At 31.3% G+C, this 19,528-nt stretch overlaps 1 long non-coding RNA gene across 1 annotated transcript; it reads right to left on the bottom strand.

The window, feature by feature from the left end:
- Nucleotides 1-2,939: 2,939 nt before the first annotated feature.
- LOC141543028 (uncharacterized) lies at nt 2,940-6,005 on the bottom strand. The gene is made up of 4 exons (XR_012482303.1): nt 5,902-6,005; nt 4,334-4,426; nt 3,160-3,244; nt 2,940-3,060 (listed from the first exon to the last, which is right to left on the bottom strand). It is a non-coding gene; the product is annotated as an uncharacterized LOC141543028 (long non-coding RNA).
- Nucleotides 6,006-19,528: the final 13,523 nt, after the last annotated feature.

The raw sequence follows: 19,528 nt of genomic DNA, 5'->3' as shown, positions 1-19,528 counted from the left end.
TGAATTTTGAAAGAAAGAAATAATTGGGTAATACACAAAATATTAGTTGTAAGTCAATTGAGATTATAAAACAGATATTGAAACCTAACATTCTTAAAAAGGTTTTTTCTGTTCTACATAAATAATGCTGCTACCAGAATATAACAAATAAAGGTCACTATCAAATAACTATCTGTGAAACTCTATAGTCATTTGTTATGACTTTATAAACCCTTGATCAATTTTATATCAAATGGCCATCTTTCTTTTTTCGTTTCAATTACATTTTAAGTTTACCATCACAGTTAATACTAATTTTTCCAAGATTTCAATACTATTTAAAGGAATAAGAGAACTTTAGAGAGGATCTAGTACAAATCAATAATTTCACAGTTGTAGGAACTGGGGTCTAGAAAGTAGAAGTGATTCATTGATTCATCTCAGGTTACCCAATTAGTGCTAAAGCCACGATTAAAACTCAGATTCTGACACAAGATCCAGCATCAAGCTGCCTTATTCCAACATTTCCAAAGAAATGAAAAAGTATAAGATTTGTTATAGTGTTTTTTGCTTCAAAAATTATCAATTTTTAAAAATGAAAACAAAGATAAAGTAGATTGAACTGAGAGAAAGTGATCTTTGAAGAAAAGCATTTTTTTCAGTCCTAAAATATAGTTTGTAAGATGATGATGGTGAAATCTACTTTAATTTTTCCTTCAACAACCTTGTAAGCTTGTGTAAGGATCATGATCCTCATTTTACAGGTGAAATAACTGAGACTTCAGGGATGTTAAATAGCCTGCTTAAAGCCACACAATCAATAAAAGGGAAGATCTAGTTTGAACCCAAAGATAATGAATTCAAGAGGCCCTAACATTGGAGATAGCATATTTTATTTTAATATTTATTTTAGTTATATTTGAACTCTATACTTAGAGTTTAGTATTCTTAAAATTCAGGACAAAGCATGTTTGAATGGAAATGAACTATATAATAGTTAAGAGTTCTGGATTCTAGTCCTAGTTCCGATATTCATTTGAATGTTAATTTTCTTTGTAAGTTTGTCAACTCCTTTATTTCTCAGTTTTCTCACTGTAAAATTAGAGGTAAATTAGAACTCTTTCTGTAAGAATATGAACATTTGGGAGGAGATGAAAGAATGAAAGGAAAAGAAGAGACAATGTAATGACTAAGCTTACTGACATGAATTCGAAATACTTCCTTTGCTAAAATCAAAGACATTCTTTATTCCTTTCTTGCATTTATACAACAGGGACTTGACTAATCTTTTTCCTCTGAACTTTTTCCTTTCCTTTGAATTGTCCTTTTGGACAATTTTGAAAATATCGTTGAGAATAAAACAGGAATTGATCTTGTTACTGGGGATAGTTGGTAGCTTTGAGTTACAGATACAACAAACTATGTAGTTTCATGTTAATTTAAAGTATTGATCCTTTAGATATTACCATTTTCTATGCTTATACATGAAGAAGGTCTTCCTTTGGGACAAGACATCATTTCCCATGAATCAGCAAAAATCTGAGGTGTCTTTTCTAACATGTTCTGACTTGACAAGAAATCATCTTCTGCTTTGTTATTGTAAGATCCACAGAGTCCTATAGAATAAATCATATAAGTTAAAAAATAAAATATTTTAAAAATTCAACTTAAATGAATGAAATGTCACAATAGTCAAAATAATAGTGTAGCTAAATTTTATACTTCAATTCAGTAAAAATACATTGTGATTATTATTATTACTATTACTATTACTATTACTACTACAATACACACACACTTGGCATTGTCTGAGAAGTTGGAAAGATAAATATAACAATAACAGTTCCTAAAATATCTCTTTCTAATATTTAGTATTTCCTATTATAAAAGACATTTCAATATCATTTTATTCCCTTGAAATAATGAAGCAGATTTTTTTCAGACAAAAGAACTAAATTTTAAAAATCACAATTAATTAAGTTTATGTATTCTTGACAACTAAGTGGTTTTTTTAGGTCAAATTATCTTTGTTTTACAATAGCAATACAATAAAGAATGAGAATTCGCTTACTTTCAAATGTTCCACAATGGCTTATTTCCTTTAGGATAAAATACAAAATTCTCTTAGCATTTAAAGCTCTCTCCAATTTGGTTTCTACTTACCCTTCTAGGAATATCTCATATTGTTTCCTTCACTGGTCTACTAACTATTCTCTGTAAAATCAAATCTATTTCTGACCCTATATCTTTACAAAGTCTATTTCCTATATCAGAAAGGTATACCCTCTTCAAATCCATCTAAGAAATACTTTCTTTCTTCAACTCTTAGCTCAGAAGCTGTTTCTTAGAGACAGTCCTTCTTGTCCCCCCCCTCTACTTCTTGAAATTACTTTCTCTCTCTTGTCTCTCTCTTTCTCTTTGTATTGGTCTCTGTGTGTCTCTGTTTTTGTCCGTGTATGTTTGTATGTGTGTGTGTGTGTGTGTGTGTGTGTGTGTGTGTATACTTTGCATTTACCTATCTTCTTTGTTCATGTTGCATTTGTCTACTTGAATGATGGTTCCTTGAAGAGAAAATATTGTTTTGTTTTTTTATCTTTTTATCTTTAGGACCTAACACAATGTCATATGAAGAGCAGGTGCTTTATAAACATATGTTGAATAAACTACATTTGTGAAATTATAATCACTATAACACTGTTTTTTACAATAGAGGAATCTTATTTTTAAAAAGCTAACTGTGCAGATTTTTCAAAAGTGGTCTAACATTTGAGTGGTCTAACATCTAATCATTAGATTAAGGCAAAATCAGGTCTTCCTTTTTTTCTGCTTTTTAAGAAATGAAGGAGTTTTGTGGTTATCATGAACAAAATGACAAATGGAAAAAAAAACATTTTTTCTTACACTGAATTCCTTAGAAAGAAAATATTTCTTGTGAGGACTTACCTAACGTGTTTGTAAATTTGTTGGGTGGCATAGAAATATACAATTGCATCACAGGATGAATTTGTATCTGCATTTTTAATCCAAAAGAAGTCTCTACTTGTAGGTATGAGGAAGATACTTTAAAAATCTTAATTGCATCTGTTAACAAATGAAAAAGGACAATCATGAAAAGATTTGATATTTCATCATTTTGCTTTGAATTTTCATATATTTGTTACATACAAATATTCAGCTTACCTGAAAAATAATAGCCTTCCCTTTTAATCTTGTTGTTCGTGACACTACCATCGTTGTTAAATAGATATTTGTCAGCTGAAAGAGACTAATGTTCATGTCATTATTAAAACACGCACATTAATTCATGGCTTACAGTCTACTGTAAGTCTACTGCTTATTTATTATTTACTTTTAATTTTGTGTCTGTGTGCCTAGCACAATGCATTGAATATAATAGAGGGTTAATAAATCTATGAATTTACAAAAGTGGTTTCTTTTGGAACATATTTTCAAAAATCTGAATTGCAATGTTTTTGATACCATAATTATAATGTTTTATTTAAACTAATTAGAGGAATAGTCAATTTGGATTTTCTTTTTAATCTAAGCTAATATGCAAAGTAGCTTTTGGGGTTGGTTTTCTTTATTGTTTTTGCTATTATGATGGAGGGCTCTTTAGTATAGGTTTATATAGCAGGAAATGATAGTAACTTTTAAAAAGATATCCATAAAGTTTGTTTTTTTAAAGTCTGTATAGTAGAGCATCTTAAAGAAAATTTGGCAAGTACATTGCCAAAATGAAAATTTTCTTTTATAGTAATTATACATAGGATGAATCTCATTATATAGTTTTCCAGGAAATCTTAGGACTAAATGCTTAATAAATAAACAGGAATGATCAAAATATTTGTTAGGTATAAATAATATTTTTAAAGTACTTTCAATGCATATTCTCTTAATCAGTTTACATTTCTCTCAACAACTCTTGGAAAATCACAAAATAGTGATTAAGTGCCCAGTATGTGCTGAGCAATAAAGCCAAGCTGGGCTTACAAAGAAAGACAAAAGAAAGTTTCTGTTCTCAAGGGATTCACATTCAACAAAACTTTGTTACTTGACTTCTTACTATATTTAAGAGACAATTCTCAGAATGTAACAAAGAAATAAGGCAAAGATCCTTATCCATAAGAAGGGAGATTCTATTAAGCCTCGCTGCTAATATCATACAATGTTGCTTACATTATTGTTTAGTAAGCATTAAATAATAAATAATATTAAATTAAGTTGTTTATAAATAAGCATTTCACATTCTAGATCAGAGGAATACAACCAAATGAATTAGATTTACTTTCATTCTATTTACAATAACTGGCTACTTACTGAATGTATGTTATTATTATCATTTACTACTTACTGAATTTAAAAGAAGGGTGATACTTTTCAAGCATGTTCCAGTTTGACCACTTGGACATGGACGAAGTTCAATGCTAATGGACCAATTTTCATCCTATTAAAATAATGTAATTAAAAGAAGAATTATTGGTTACATGATGTTATATATCCCATTCACCATGATTAAAAAAATTAGGTATTAGAGATGCTACTTTACTACCATGAGAGCTTAATACTGAGAAGATAGAACTATGCCATACTTTAGTGCTAATTCTAATTCTACCATGAAAGGGATATGTCCAAGTTCAAATGAAAAGACTTGAAGATTTATATTCTTTCCTAAAGAAATTAAGCAATGTGTAAGTCTATTACCCTAAACTGTTTCCCTGTGCCCTCCATAGGATTCTGGAAGCATTTCTCTTACATTCCAAAAAACAGATCAGGGAATTTCATCCCTTAATTCATGAAAGAAAACTTTTGACCAAAGAATTACTAAATAATTTCTATTATTCCAAAGGAAAAGTGGATATTTTTATCTCAAACTGAAAGGTTTGTTTTAAAGATATTTACAAACATGTTTCAAAGATTGTTAGCTAGACATTTTAACACTAGCACCCTTATGCAAACTGAATATTGAAATTACACTAAAAATTGAAGCAATTATCTCAATAATTTTGGAAAGGGATAAAGATTGAACCCATTTCAATTGCTATTGGGATATTGTGATATTCCTAGCTGAGGAAATGGCTTCTAACATTGCAGGTCAGCAGCTTCTTTGCAATTTAAATGCTTTAAAATTACTGTGGAGTTGAGTGATTTGTCCAGGACCACCAAAAAATATATATGTTAGAGAAATGAGTTGATGAATATCCTCCTGTTTCGAACTCTAGCTTTCTACTTATTACATTATGCTTCCTCTCAGCAATTCATGGAAGCCTACATTTTTCATTTAATTTTAGTAGACCCTATATTCAGCTAATCATTTAGCTATTTATATCAACAAAATAGAAAGCAAACATAAGTGGGAATATGTTGACTTCAAAGGTTTTGTTGTTTTTTTGTTTTGTTTTGTTTTTCTGCCTACATTCTTGCATTCTTTAGTTTGGATAACATTGCTCCAGCCAGTCACTTTACAACTCAGCTCACTAAAGGTATGATAATGCTATTCAGATGCTCACATATTTATTAACATTTTTCTCCTACAGAAGTAGCTGCCTCCCTGTTAAGATGTTTTCTCTTGTGTATTTTCATAGGAATAGATACTTGATCTATGATTTCATTAGTATAAGGAATTTCCAAGTGAGTAAAACTTCCTTTACTAATAAAAATGAATAATTTATACTTTTAGAGACATAAAGCACTGAGATATTAAATGACTTTATAGGTTCACAGACTCCATATGTGTCAGGTTCTCCATACCCAGGTCTAGCTCTCTACCACAAAAAATAACAGAACTAACCAATAACCTTAGGTAAATCATATTTGTAATTCAAAATTAAGGCCATTATTGTACTTCTTTCAGGAATTAATTAAAATCATCAGGAATGAAAGAATATCAGTTCTTTCAAAATATTTTAAGTTACCACATACATGGACAGCTAAGAAGTGACAGTTTCCAGGATGTTCATATGAAACACCATCAAAAGTTGTAAATGAGCTTCCTTCTACTTTACATCTTCCAGGACATAATGCTTCTGTGCAGAACCACTTTGCTTCTTGACAAGTACTGTCAAAACACAATTTTTTTAGGTTAACAGCTTTAATTTCTTTATCAGTAAAAGCACTCAATTTTACTATATTAAAATTATATATGTTATATATAATACACATATATACATGTATATACCTATACATGTATATACACATATACATAAAGGGGTATGGTTAGCATACAATTGAGTTATAATTTACAGGCAAGAAATTGCTAGATATATGAATAAGAATTTCAGTCAATCATGTAGCAAAAAAGAGGGAAAATATATGTACAGCGCTGAATGTGTACTAGTACAATTTATATTTTTCATGTGAACAAAGAATGAGGGATAAAATTGGTTTGCTATGATTTTATTATAAGAGCTGGCTGATTTTATTGTAGGAGTTGAACATATGTTTATAGCCTTCAAATGAGAATCTGGGATGAAGAGAAGCGATATTTTTCTCCATTCTGTGATCCAAGGAAACACATTGTTGAAAAACTCAAAGGAAAATCCAACTAATTATGCAATAAACAGAAAAATAATCACCACTGTTTTGCTGGACTGGGAGTAAAGAAGACGAACTCAAGTACTACATTAGGCAATTAATACCTTATCTGTTTCCTTATCTAAAAAATATGAGTTGGACTCAGCGATCTTTAAGGTTTTTATATATCTCTAAATCAAGTGAACCTATTTTAGTATTAAAATCATTCAGATTTAGAATCATTGCCTTCACACTTGGTAGAGACTTCGAGTGACCATCTAATCCAATTATCATTTTATAATTTTTAATAATAACTGAGGCCTAAAGAGGGAAAATAATTTGATCAAGAACACAGAATTAGTTGTGAAGTATAAGTAAAACCTATGTCTCAGCTCCAAATCCAGGACTTTTTCCATTATTTTATGTTGAATTAAGTATACTCTTTCCCTTCAGTTACATAGTTACATACAAAAGTTACATAAATTATTTGGGATCAAATTCCTATTATATATTCTAGTTCATATTGCTGAAATTAATGTTTTTCAACAATTCCTTTGTTATTTTTATTTTTTCATGTTAAATTTGGAGAGGCAAAATCATCTACAAATTTTGATATAATATAGATATAAGTAGATGGGTTACATTTTTATGTCTGATATCAGAGTGATGAACAAAGACCAAAGAGTAATAAATACAGAAAAACAGATGTCAGTTAAATATAATAAAAAACAATCCTAACAAATCTTGAGCAAACTATCTAACATCTTTGTGGTGTTCTATATATTTTTTAAAATTATCTGTTGCTTTAATGCAATATTCTGCATCTACAAATGAATGATATGCTTCTCAAAGAAAGGTATAAGAATTTCTATTTTTAAAAAATAATATAAAATGTTAAACTCCTCAAAAGAAGGAAGAAATACCAATATGATTTTAATTTATTTTTTAAAGTTTTCTTTAAAGATATATTTACAACAATTTCAAACCACATTATTTGTTTCATTTTACCAACACCTTGTATCAAAAATGCTTACCACTTAGAAGAACAGGGCCCTTCTCGTACTTCTCCTGGCTTATATACCTTCCCATTAGATTCACAGGGACAATCGGCCTTTAATACACAGGTGAGTTTTTCTCCAATATCATCAAGCATATAACCTAAAATACATTTGAGCATGTTATTCTTTAAGTATCAGAGTATGAATAAAGATTTTAATGTCAGAAAAATTTCAGGCAAAATTAAGTAAAATCAATCCTTAGCGTCTTCAAATTTAAACTACTTCTTACAATATTTTTCTAAAACTTATTTTTTTAAACATATATCAGGCTGAAACTCAAATTTTTTTCCATCAATACTTCAAAGAACATTCATGAAAATCTGCACTGCATTAATCATTGAATTTCTATTCTCACAGCTAATTCTTGTGACTGGGTAAAAAGCTTTCTACATGGTGTGCACAGGAAGGAGCAGTGGATTTGGACTAAGTCCCAGAGCTGGCAGATCATTTAATCAGTTCCTCATTGGTAAAACAGGAGAAATAATAATTTCATTGGCCACCTCATAGACTTTTTTTGTTAGGAAGGTATTTTGTAAACCTTTAGATGGTAAATTAGTATATTACTTTGATTATTTGCAACAAATTAAAATACCTTTTGAGTCAAGTTCATGGCCCCAAAGAACCTAGCAGGAATTAGAAATATATTGTGGAGAGATTGAAAATTTAAATACAATAGAGGAAGACTGAATACTAACTTAGAAAAATCCTTATAGAACCCATTTTGGAAATTTCCTTAGAGGACTGCAAAGTGAATCTGTAAAGTCCCACATATTCTGCCATTGCCTGTAAAGAATAGACTGCATTTGGAATTTTAGTTGCTTCAGTTTGAAAATTATCTCAGAATGTATTACCTTTGGGGCAGGTACAGCCACTCACACATTCATTGTTTTGGAAGGGAGCCACATTGGAACATGTTGATGGATTTGAAGGGATACATTCTTTATAGATCTGTGTCTCTGGACATACATGTTTTTCTGAGAGAAAAAATAAAAATACATGAAAAATAGAATGAGATGGTAATTAATGATATTTATTTGTGAGTGTTAGTGGATATGTTTGTTTGGGAGGTAGGATGAAGGAGTGGTATTTGAAAAGTATAGGTTAAGGGACCGGCTTGCCTTTATATCAGTAAAGTGGCTGAGATATAACACTTCCAAATTTGGAAGCCCCTTTAAAACTTTTTTTCTTGATAACCATGTGTTAAGATCTACTAGAAGCTCTTTAGAGGCCTAGTTACCACCTGTTCTGATAGAAGAAAAGCATGTGAAGCCAAGTTCCAGGAACTCAGTCTTCCTGGAGCCACATATCTTCTCAGGTTTACAACAAGAATATTTCATTTCAAAAAATGAACCTACTTCATCTAGTTTTATTTGACTTAAATATTATAAAATTCCAGCTTTTAAAATTTAGTTAAATAATTGCAAACTATTTACATGTAAGTAAATTTAAAATTTGCCAATGATCTTGTAAGAAATCATAGCATGATAGAATGGCACAGACAGCATTTCTTGTTGTTTTTACACATATTGATAATTCTTGTGTTTTTTTGTGTAAAATTCTAAAGCTGTTTTAATATAAGGAATTAAAAAATATGTTTTCTGAATGCTTCTAAATTTTAATATTTCAGAAATATCATCAACCTAGTGATTAATAAACCTCTCTAAATATAAATTATTTGGGGAAGAAGTGCCAATTTGACAAGATGCATTAGGGGAACAAAGCAGTCTGACAAAATTTGGTTTAGACTAACTTTTTAATAAAATACATCATGATAAAATTAAAATAGATGTATGACTTAATCATTGAAAATAGAATTTGATTAGGCACCTTTCACAGTTATGAATATAGGAAGAATTAGATCACAAAGACCAAAAGATACTTTTGATTACAAAAATTTTATATAGCAAATTCATATTTCTTGAATAAAAAGAAAAGTAGTTAATTGGGAGAAAATCTATTTTTAAATGTGGATGGAATATTGAGCCTGAAGAGAGGATAATCTGAATTCAAATACAGCTTCAGATATTTACTAGCTATGTAACCCCAGGCAAGCCATTTAGCTTCTATCTGCTTCAATTTCCTTGGTTACAAATTGGGGGAAATAATAGCACATATCTCTCAGAGATATAAGTATCAAATGAGATAAGAAGATACATGGTGTATAATTATATGTATACATACACACGCATATATATGTAAATGACATAATGTGCATATATTTCCTAATATACATGTCATATGTATATTTTATGTATACTTATGTTTATATTTATATATGTATATGTTCACATTTATATATATATATATATATATACATTATATCCATATATGAGGTTATAATGTATATATCCTAATATATATATCCAAACACATATTTTTTACATAATATAAAAAGAAAGTTGTCTATACACCAAGATGACTATAACAACACTTTTTATAGTAGCAGTACGCTAGAATAAAAGAAACAGCTAAAGAAGTTATAATACATGGGTAATAATGGTACCTTGTTACATTGTAAGCAACAATGAAACTGATGAGAGAAGCATGGTTAAAAAAAAAGGTTAATATAGTATAAAGAAAGAACACTATAACAAAGGTTAATATCTTACATTAACTATAGTGTGTGTATATATACATATATATGTATATACACACATATATATATGTTATAGGGGCTACAACCATATAATTAGAAAAAAACAATATTAATCAAAAGTTAATTCTATTAAATTATAGTGGCTCTAGAAAAGAGCTATGAAAAAATCATCTCCCAACCTTTTTTGGGAGGTAAAAAACTATGAATGTGGAAGAAATTTTTTTAACATACTTTTCAGTTTTGATGAATTGTTTTTCCCCTTTTTTATTCTTTATTATCAGGGCTGTTTTTCTGGGAATGGAAATGGATGCAAGGGAAATGTATAAGATATAAAAATATAAACAATAGCTATTAGAAATTGAAAATCAAATATTTGAGATGGATAATTTTTGTTTTTTAATAATTTAAAATATACATATGTTTGTAATTTATAGTTTAACTTATAATTTGAAGTTATTATATTAATGAAATCTTCCCTAGGTTGACATCCCACTTCCTAGCCAAGTGATTTTTCAGCTATTCATTTTATTCCTTTGCACTTATTTCTTTGTTTGAAAAATGAAAGAATTGTATATTGAAGCCTTAAGAACATTGCTTTAAGCTCCAATATTCAGTGGCTTACCACAAACAATATCAGGATCATTTCTCCATGATTCATAATCACCAGGACCATCTGAAGCACAGAGGCGGGACAATTCAGAGAAACTGTCACAAGTATATTTCTTGCCCCCATTCTTACAGTAATCTTCAATGCAGATTTGTGTGTATTCATTGGACAAGGAAGAAATTTTTCCACATTTCTCAAAATATGTTGCAATCACTTTGTTGCAGTACTACAAAAGAAATAAAACATGTTTCTTTAAAAAGACAAGAGAATGTAAATTTGAAATGGATCCAGTTAGCACAGTTTCATAATTTTTTCCACCTTTATTTGGAGCACATAAGTAGGAACAAAGATAATAAATGGTGGGAGTGATTCAGGGCTGAGGCTTGGAAGGGAAAAAATGATAACAGGATAAGGGGGAAAGATACCCAAGAGAAAAGGAGAGTGTAGAGTTGAACTGGTTCATCAAGAGGTCAAGCTAGAGAAGGTAGGAAGTATAGTTAATGTAAAAGTGATGGTCTAGGAAAGAAGTATGTGGTTGAGAGTTTGGAGGTTATGGTAAAGACAAAAAACAGGAAAAAGTAAGATATTTTTGAGGATGGAAAGGGTGGAAGGAGAGAGAGTATTATATATAGGGTGAATGGGCCTGATGGGATGAAGTATTTCTCAGTATTGAATCACATGATCCCTGTTCCCAGATCTGGGATGCTGGGGAGGTCATTGGATCTTTAGAGGGATGAACTTTGAGCCCTGGGATATAGGAAGTTGAAGGAAGTGACAAGACTGTGGGAGGCAGCCAATATTGGTAAGCTTTGGTCAAGCATGGTTACATCCTTTTAGTCTATCCAGTGAGAAGGCTTGGGTCTTTTGCCTTTAAACCCTGGACAAGTGGCTTAGAAGCAATCCAGGTTCCAGGAGCACATGGCAGAGTTGGGATGGCTCCTAGGTGTGTATCTGGGCCTCTCCCTGCAGGGATTAAATAAATACTTTCTCTTTGTACCTGAGGATGTCTCTGATTAGTTAATTTGGAGAAGGGAGTATAGCACTCATCCCACACAGGGAGAAATAGAATGGAGGGAAATTATAATTGTGGGAAAATATAAAATAAAAAATTATCAAGGAAAAAAACTTAAAAACAGAAATCATGAAAAAAGGAATTAATTTCCTAGTCATTGTAGATGCAGATAGTTAAGTATTCCCAGGTACCCTTATGTGGTACTGTGAGGGATTCACAAAGGAGAAAGTGGAGATGTTGAACCTTTGAACCAGTTCAGAGTGAAGCTGAATTTACTGTGTTCTCTTTTCCTTTAAAATTATCACTTTGAGATTGTGTCCCCTTTTTTTTTTTATCTTAGAGATCAGGATCTCCCAGGCTCCCAAGGAGTCTAGAGAGAGAGCCCATCCTCCCAGGATAAGAGAAGAAATACTATTCAGAGGCAAATAAACTCCCATTGATCTTTTTGAAGTTCTGAATTCTCATTCAATTGAGAAATCCTAGTCTGATCAGTTCAGGCTGTCCCAGCCCCCCACCAAGATACCCATAACAGGTTCCCTTAAACTCACTCCTTGAAGAAGGCCTAAAGTAGCTTGCTCAGCTGCTAGGACTCTGCCCATTGAGAAACATTCCCTTCTCAGTGCAAAATTTCCATCTCCCTACTAGGACTTTGCCACTATAGAAGTCAGTCCCTTGGAGAGAAACTGGTTTCCATCCAACAATAAACTTTCATTTTGCCATGATTTATTTCATTGTCTGGTTTGTAGAATCTGTGACTTCTTATTCTGAATATGGGGACATGGTTGCTTAGAATTTTCTGGGTGTAAAAACCATGCCTTCCATCTCAGGAATATCAATCAATCAACATTTATTAAGCACCTATTATGTGCCTTTCATTCCACTAAGCCTTATGAGGAGAGACAGAAACACAGAAAGAGAGAGAGACAGAGAGAAAAGAGAGGAGACAAGAGAGATAGACAGAGACAGAGAGACAAGAGAAAGACACCTTGTCCTCAAGGAACTTACAATCTAATGAATAGAGATTAATTTATATTGCTACTAGAAAAGCATTGGTTAACTAAAGTCTTTTTTCCCCTTCAATTAACTTTCTAATGGAGGAAACAACACAGAGTAGGTAGGAAATCATTTCAGAGGGAAAGGATAGCAGATAAAGGGATAGGGAAAAACCTCCTGTGACTATTGTCTGAAACAAATCATGTTTGTGGGTTTCCTTTTCTCCTCTCCAGGGTGGAAGCTAAATTATCATATAACTTTGGAAAGGCATTTCTCCAAAGTAAAGAGAATGGAATGGATAAGGGAAAAGGGAGATGAGAATAATCATTTATATATTGTCTACTATATAGCAAGCACTACAAATATCATATTATTTTATTCTTACAACCATGTGAGGTAAGTATTTTTATTATTCTTGTTTTATAATGGAGGAAACTGAGGCAAACAAAAGTTAACTGATGCACCCAGAATCACAAAGTGTCAGAGGACACATTTGAACTCAGGTCTTCCTACCTCTAGGCTCAGTATTCTATCCACCATGCCTCCTGGCTGCAGTAACTGCTTAAGTTTTTCTATTTTAAGCGCCATTTTAAATTCTACTTCTCATTTGAGTTGCTGCAGTGAGTGGTTCTGATGTAATAAGGACTCTGTGTCTCCCTGATATTTGAGGAGAGTGAGCCACCTAGCCCAGGGAAATTCCTAAAAATGATTCCCACCCACCTGAATCTCCCTTGGGAAAGCTACCTGCTTTCCCTCTCCCATGGAATCTCCCACCTCCAATTAATCTGTGAATCACTTTAGTATGGGAAACGATCACCAAACTTATTGATTTGAAAATTAGCCCTTAATTGCTCCCAAGCCCCAAATCACAAAAGGCCAATAAAAAAATGACTCTGTACCCCAAACCTTTGCTAATTCCTATCAGGAATAGCCTGCTGAGGGAAGTTGTTTCTCAGTAAAAATAAAACCTTTTTTTTTTTTTTTTTTTTTTTGCCAAAAACCTTACAAAACCCTGCAACACTAGACTGGTGACCCTATCACTGTTAGGGTATCTACCACCCCTCATCTCACACATCTCAACAGCTCTGGTGTAATGCCTCAATTAATTTAGAAGTTAGATTCTCTAATGGAGGAAACAACATAAAATCGGTGGGAAATAATCTCAGGGGGAAAACCATAGCAAATAAGGGGATTGGGAAAAGCTTCTTTGTCATCCTAAAAACCACATGATTCTCCAAGATCCTATAAGAGGATAATGGCTGTAAAAAATAAATGAAAATAGTTTTACCGGAAACACTATACAGAAACTGCAGAACATAGAAATAATAGGCTGGTTATGTAATTCTTTCTTACATTTTTTCCATCCTCACATTCTTCATGTTGCTTAGCAACAGCATTAGGACAGTCATCAGAAATTTTACTGCTGGCAATGTTTTCATCAATATTGTCCCCTTTAAAAGAAAAAAAAAAAGAAATTCAACATTCTTTTATTTGGGGATATCTGACAGACTTCACACTTACATGAACTAAATATAGTAGCTTGGTGAAAGAAGCCGAAGTTTTGATATTAACTATAACCCACCAGCTCAATTCCTGGATTGTTGATGCTTAATAGGAGTTTGGTGATTGATGGGATTGTACCTACATTAGTGTTCCCCTGCTTATTTATTCTATTGTTGTTTTTCTTTTTATTTTTTGGAAAAAACTGGGACAATTAACTCTTTTGTCTCATTTAGTTTTTATTTATGATTTCTTGAAATATGGCTCTGGGAAACCAGGCTTCCATAAAGCCCATTGGGATTCAAATAGAACTACTTGACTAGGCCTTTAAACCCAAGCATTCTAGCTGTCATTGATCAGCCAATAATAGGTTGCAGTCCAGGCCTTACTTATTATTTGGGTTTTGATGGCTCAGAATCTGTGTAAATAGCAATTGTTTCCCTTCTGGCCAGAAACTCAGAGGGTATTCCCCTCCCAGACTGATTCTTTTGTAAAAGGCAAACTAGGCCACTTTTTGCCTCAATCTTTATCTTGCCTTTAATTACTGAAAGGGTGTTGCCTCATAGAAACTGAATGCTAGGAAAGACCTTAGTTTAAAAAGGTCAAAGTTTCCCACTACTTCAGGCTCATCATCAGTTGTTTGGAACTATATCTATCTCTCATGACTAGAGATAGAGTGAGGTTGATGACTTTGCACAACTCTGCCTGATTTCAATCCAATTCATTTGCAAATCAACATATACCCTCCTAATGTCATAGATACTTTTCTAGAATGATGGAGGATTTGCAAAGGTGAAGGTTAAAACTGTTGAATGTATTTGTAAAAATAAAATACTTTAAAAAAAAACTACAATGTAGCTTAGTGATATGAGGCAACATTAAATAGCAAAAATAAAATTAAAAAATGAAAGGCAAGCAACAACATTGGTACTATTTTGTTAAACATTAAACAAAACTAGAATATGTACATAACTAGTCTTACCAGAATCATCACCCAGTTTTCCACAAAGACCACAGGTGGCATATGATTTGTGAAGAGTAAGCTATAAAAGAAAATTGCATTTATAGTTTAAAAATGCCTCTTAAGGCACAATATATACACATTGCCATTGTTTAGAGTAAATTCTAAATTGGTTAAATAGAGAAAATTAGACTTGGAAATGGATATTTCTAGCTCCAAAGTAAGAAGCAAACCTCCTAGGGTTCCCTGGAATTTGTTCCTCTATTCAAGGCCCAAACATAATTGGTGGAATGGAAATTTAGTCATTAACTGCTAAGGTCACACATTTCCACTAATACTTTCTGAAAATGTATTTTTAAATAATAAAATTTAAAAATATATTAGATATCAGGGTTTGTTTTTAAAATCCTGATTTTTCTAATAAAAGTCTAACATCAATTGCATAGTTGTTATGGAAAGATCTCTAGATTCAGGGCCAATAATATTGTTATTTAATCCTTGATCTACCATAAAGTAATTGTGTTAACACTGACAGAATCACTGAGCTTCTTTGTTCTAAGTTTTCTGATCTATATAATGCAGCCATATAATATATGGATGGGTCTCAAATATGACTTTTTTACCCATGCTAGCTGTGTGAGGCTAGAGAAAGCAATTAATCTCTCAGGGCCCCAGATCACTCTTTATTGAAATTGAAAATATTTACTTAAATTGTGATCTTTTTAGAAAGACTTTCTTCCAAGATGACTTTTAAAAAAATCAGATCTCTACAAAAATGATAAATAAATTAATGTTCTAGAGTAAGTGATCTCTAAAATTCTTCTTCTTCTTCTTTTTTTTTTTTTTTTTTTTTTTTTTTTTTTGCCTCTGTATCACTTAGCACTTATATGTCTGGGTACATAATAAGCACATGATAAATCACTTCATTTATTCTAATTCTAAATGTTTCTAATTCTATGTTCCTGTGGATCATTTTCTTCCTAACTTATTTTTGTTTGAGGGTCAGTAATGAAGTAATAAATGCTCTGTAATTATGTGTAGGCAAGTCTATCAAAATAAACATTTTTTGATCTTGGAAGCCCTATTTATATTTGGCATATTTTATATCTTTGTCATTTATATCTTTTGTCTAGCTTATAATTAACAATAGAAAGAAAAGGTGATCTCACATACAAGGTGTGTGTGATCTATGTACATTTTAAAATTTCCCCAATAACAATATTATAGAACGAAAGCAGAGATAAACTTACTGACAATTTGTCCTTTGTGTTCCACATTAAAAATAGGATTCCTCTACGGCTTTCCAGCTTAGTATAGTCTCCATAATGTTTTATGTGAATCAACTTGTTATTAAATGGAACAGATACACTGTAAAAAATTACCATATGTTAAATTAAAGACATTAAACATTTCATTTTCTAAATAAAATGCATCTCAAACTCAACATATCCAAAACTGAATTCATTATTTTTCTATTTAAACATTCCCCAAGTTTCTTATTTTTGTCCAGGACATTATCATTCTTCTAGTCCCAACCTGAAAACATTCTTCTAGTTTGCAATCTGAGAATCATCTTCTCTTCTCTCATTTACTCCTTTCAGTATCAAATCAGTTTCAAAAAGCTCTAATGCATGCGATTGCCTATAATATATAATACTAATTCATCTACTTGTCATTTAAAATTCTTTACAATCTGTGTCAACTGATTTTTGAATAATCCTCCATTACTACTGCAGTATTTTTTACTCTCTAACCACACTGACCTACTTGCTAATCCCCATGGGGGATTTTATCTCTATCTCTGCACCTTTGCACAGCATTGCACTGCACCCATTTCCTAAATGTTGTCTCTCCTTATGAATACATCTTGAAACCTCTAGCTCTTTTCAAAGCTCAGATCAAATGCCACTTCCTTCAAGAGGCCTCTTATTTTCTTACTTTTTAGTCCTTCACCCTAGACTCTCAAAATCACTTTAGATTTATTTTGTTTATATCTCATATTTGCTTATCTGGGAACATTTTATATTCTGTTGCCCTAATAGAATGTTAAGTTCCTTGAGGGAAGAGATTTCTCACTTTTGTATATATATATATATATATATATATATATATATATATATATATATATATATATATATATATATATCACATATAAAGTAGGTACTTAATACATAGTGAATGCTTAATAAATGCTTATTTATTAATCAAATTGATTGCTGGTTAAAGATATTTCCCTATTAACACTATACCCAGCACTGATCCTGCAATAAAATCTTTATTATTTCTGAAGTATTCTTCCATTATTTAATGCTTCTAGAAATAATGTGACTGCTGGAACACAATTTTCAATGGCCTAAAATTTTAAGCTTATGAAATGTCCTCAAGCTCTTTGGCCTTTGAAAATATGTAATCTCCATGACACTTGGAAACATCTAAAACACAGAATTATTTATTACATATAAAAATTTCAAGAATGTTCACTTTTGGCATAACTTTGTAGATATAACTAAAGATACATTTTAAAATATCCTAGTCATAAAATTGTATGATAACTTAATTACTAATAAAATTATATTTTTCCAATTTTGTGATGACTATATTTAAATATTTATAATAATAGCACTTACTCTTCCAGGGGTGTCATGAGGATAAAATAGATAATATTTGTAAAGCATTTCACAAACCTTAACGTATCTGTGTGTGTATACATATACATTATATATATATATATATATATATGTTTATTTTGTTCCTGATATATAATCCTAACAAAGTAGTAACAATTGTTTTATTTTTGTCCTTTTATTAACTTTTTCTTCCATGTATTTTAAAATAAGTTTTATTGATGTTCTTTTTCAACATTTCCATCTTTATTAATTAAATTTTCTCATAAAATCTCTTGTTTTTAAAAAAAAATTTAGATGTATTTACCTTTCTCCATTAACCAGGATTGTTTTTCCAGTAATAGAGACATCAGTGCCATCAATTAGGACTGTGATCTTTTCAATCTCACTCTGATTATTGCGTTTGATTTCAATGTTAAAATCACTTCCAGATTCAACACAGTGACGACAGAAGGTGTATGTGCACGAAGATTCAAAGGAAAAGATTTTACCATTAAAGGTTTTATATGCTCCTTTGCCCCATGTAGAAGATTCACCTAAAACATGCCAGAAGTGTATTGATTATTGTACAGCAATTACTGACTTATGCTTTTACTGAGAGGCTTTGAAGTTTCCTGTAATAATGAGATTTACTGAAATTTATAAAAGAATTACCATGTATATAAATTCCATTTATAAAAGATATTATGATAAGCTTCACTACATTTAAATCCCTCTCACTAAGCATTAAGGCTGAAGGAAAGTATTTCCTTGATTCGTTCGCATTTATTTAATATAGACATCAAAAATGAAATACAATCCTGTGTCCCCAGGGAAATAAAAAATAGATTTTATTCTCTCTTTTTTGCCTGGCATAGATATTTTTTTAAAGCAGCTTTGAAAATCATCATGTATTACTCTTCACAGCTAGTAATCATTTCCACTGAGAATATATAAAAGATGTCTTTCATCTTTCATTTCACTGTCCATCTATGTCTTTGTAGGATAAATATAGGAATAATAAAGTGCCCTTGTCCTAGATCTGGATAGAAGATTATTTATAATTTCACCTGACATAGAAAATATGATCTTTCTTGAAAGAGTAAGGGATTTGTACAATTTGAATAATTCTGATGTATAACTTTATAAAGTTTAATTATTTCACATCTGTTAAAAAGCATAGAACAAGTCAGGTATGTGGCAATAACTCTGATCTCTGGTACTAAGGGATAGTGAGGCAAGTGGATGACTCTGAACTTCAGTGGACTGAGCCAATTAGATGTGTTGATTCAGTATGGCACCAATATGGTGAGCTCTCAGATCACCTGGGATCTGAGGTGGAATGATACTTAAGAGGGATCCATCAAGCTTAGGAAATAAGCATTCTGTATTGATCAAGAATAGAATCTACCTATGAATGGCCAGGTAGACTACTTTGATCCAGCAGGTTAGAAAAGCCAATAAAATGTTTGCTCTATACTTTTATTAATTTGTCTGTCTATCTATCTAAGAGTAGGTTTCCTTAACTGGTATACTAGGTTAAATATGTTCACAATTTAAAAAAATGCAAAAAGGTTTTAAACTTAAGCAGTTCCCTGAAAAGTGGTGACACAATCAAGATACTAGCTATAGGATCATAGATTTAGAGTAGGAATAGCTTTTAAAGATCAATTACCATAACTCTCTCCCTAACCCACACCTTTTTC

Source organism: Sminthopsis crassicaudata, chromosome 5 (assembly GCF_048593235.1).
Source record: "Sminthopsis crassicaudata isolate SCR6 chromosome 5, ASM4859323v1, whole genome shotgun sequence".
Taxonomy (NCBI): Eukaryota; Metazoa; Chordata; class Mammalia; order Dasyuromorphia; family Dasyuridae; genus Sminthopsis; species Sminthopsis crassicaudata.
This window is presented reverse-complemented; position numbering and strand designations above follow the sequence as displayed.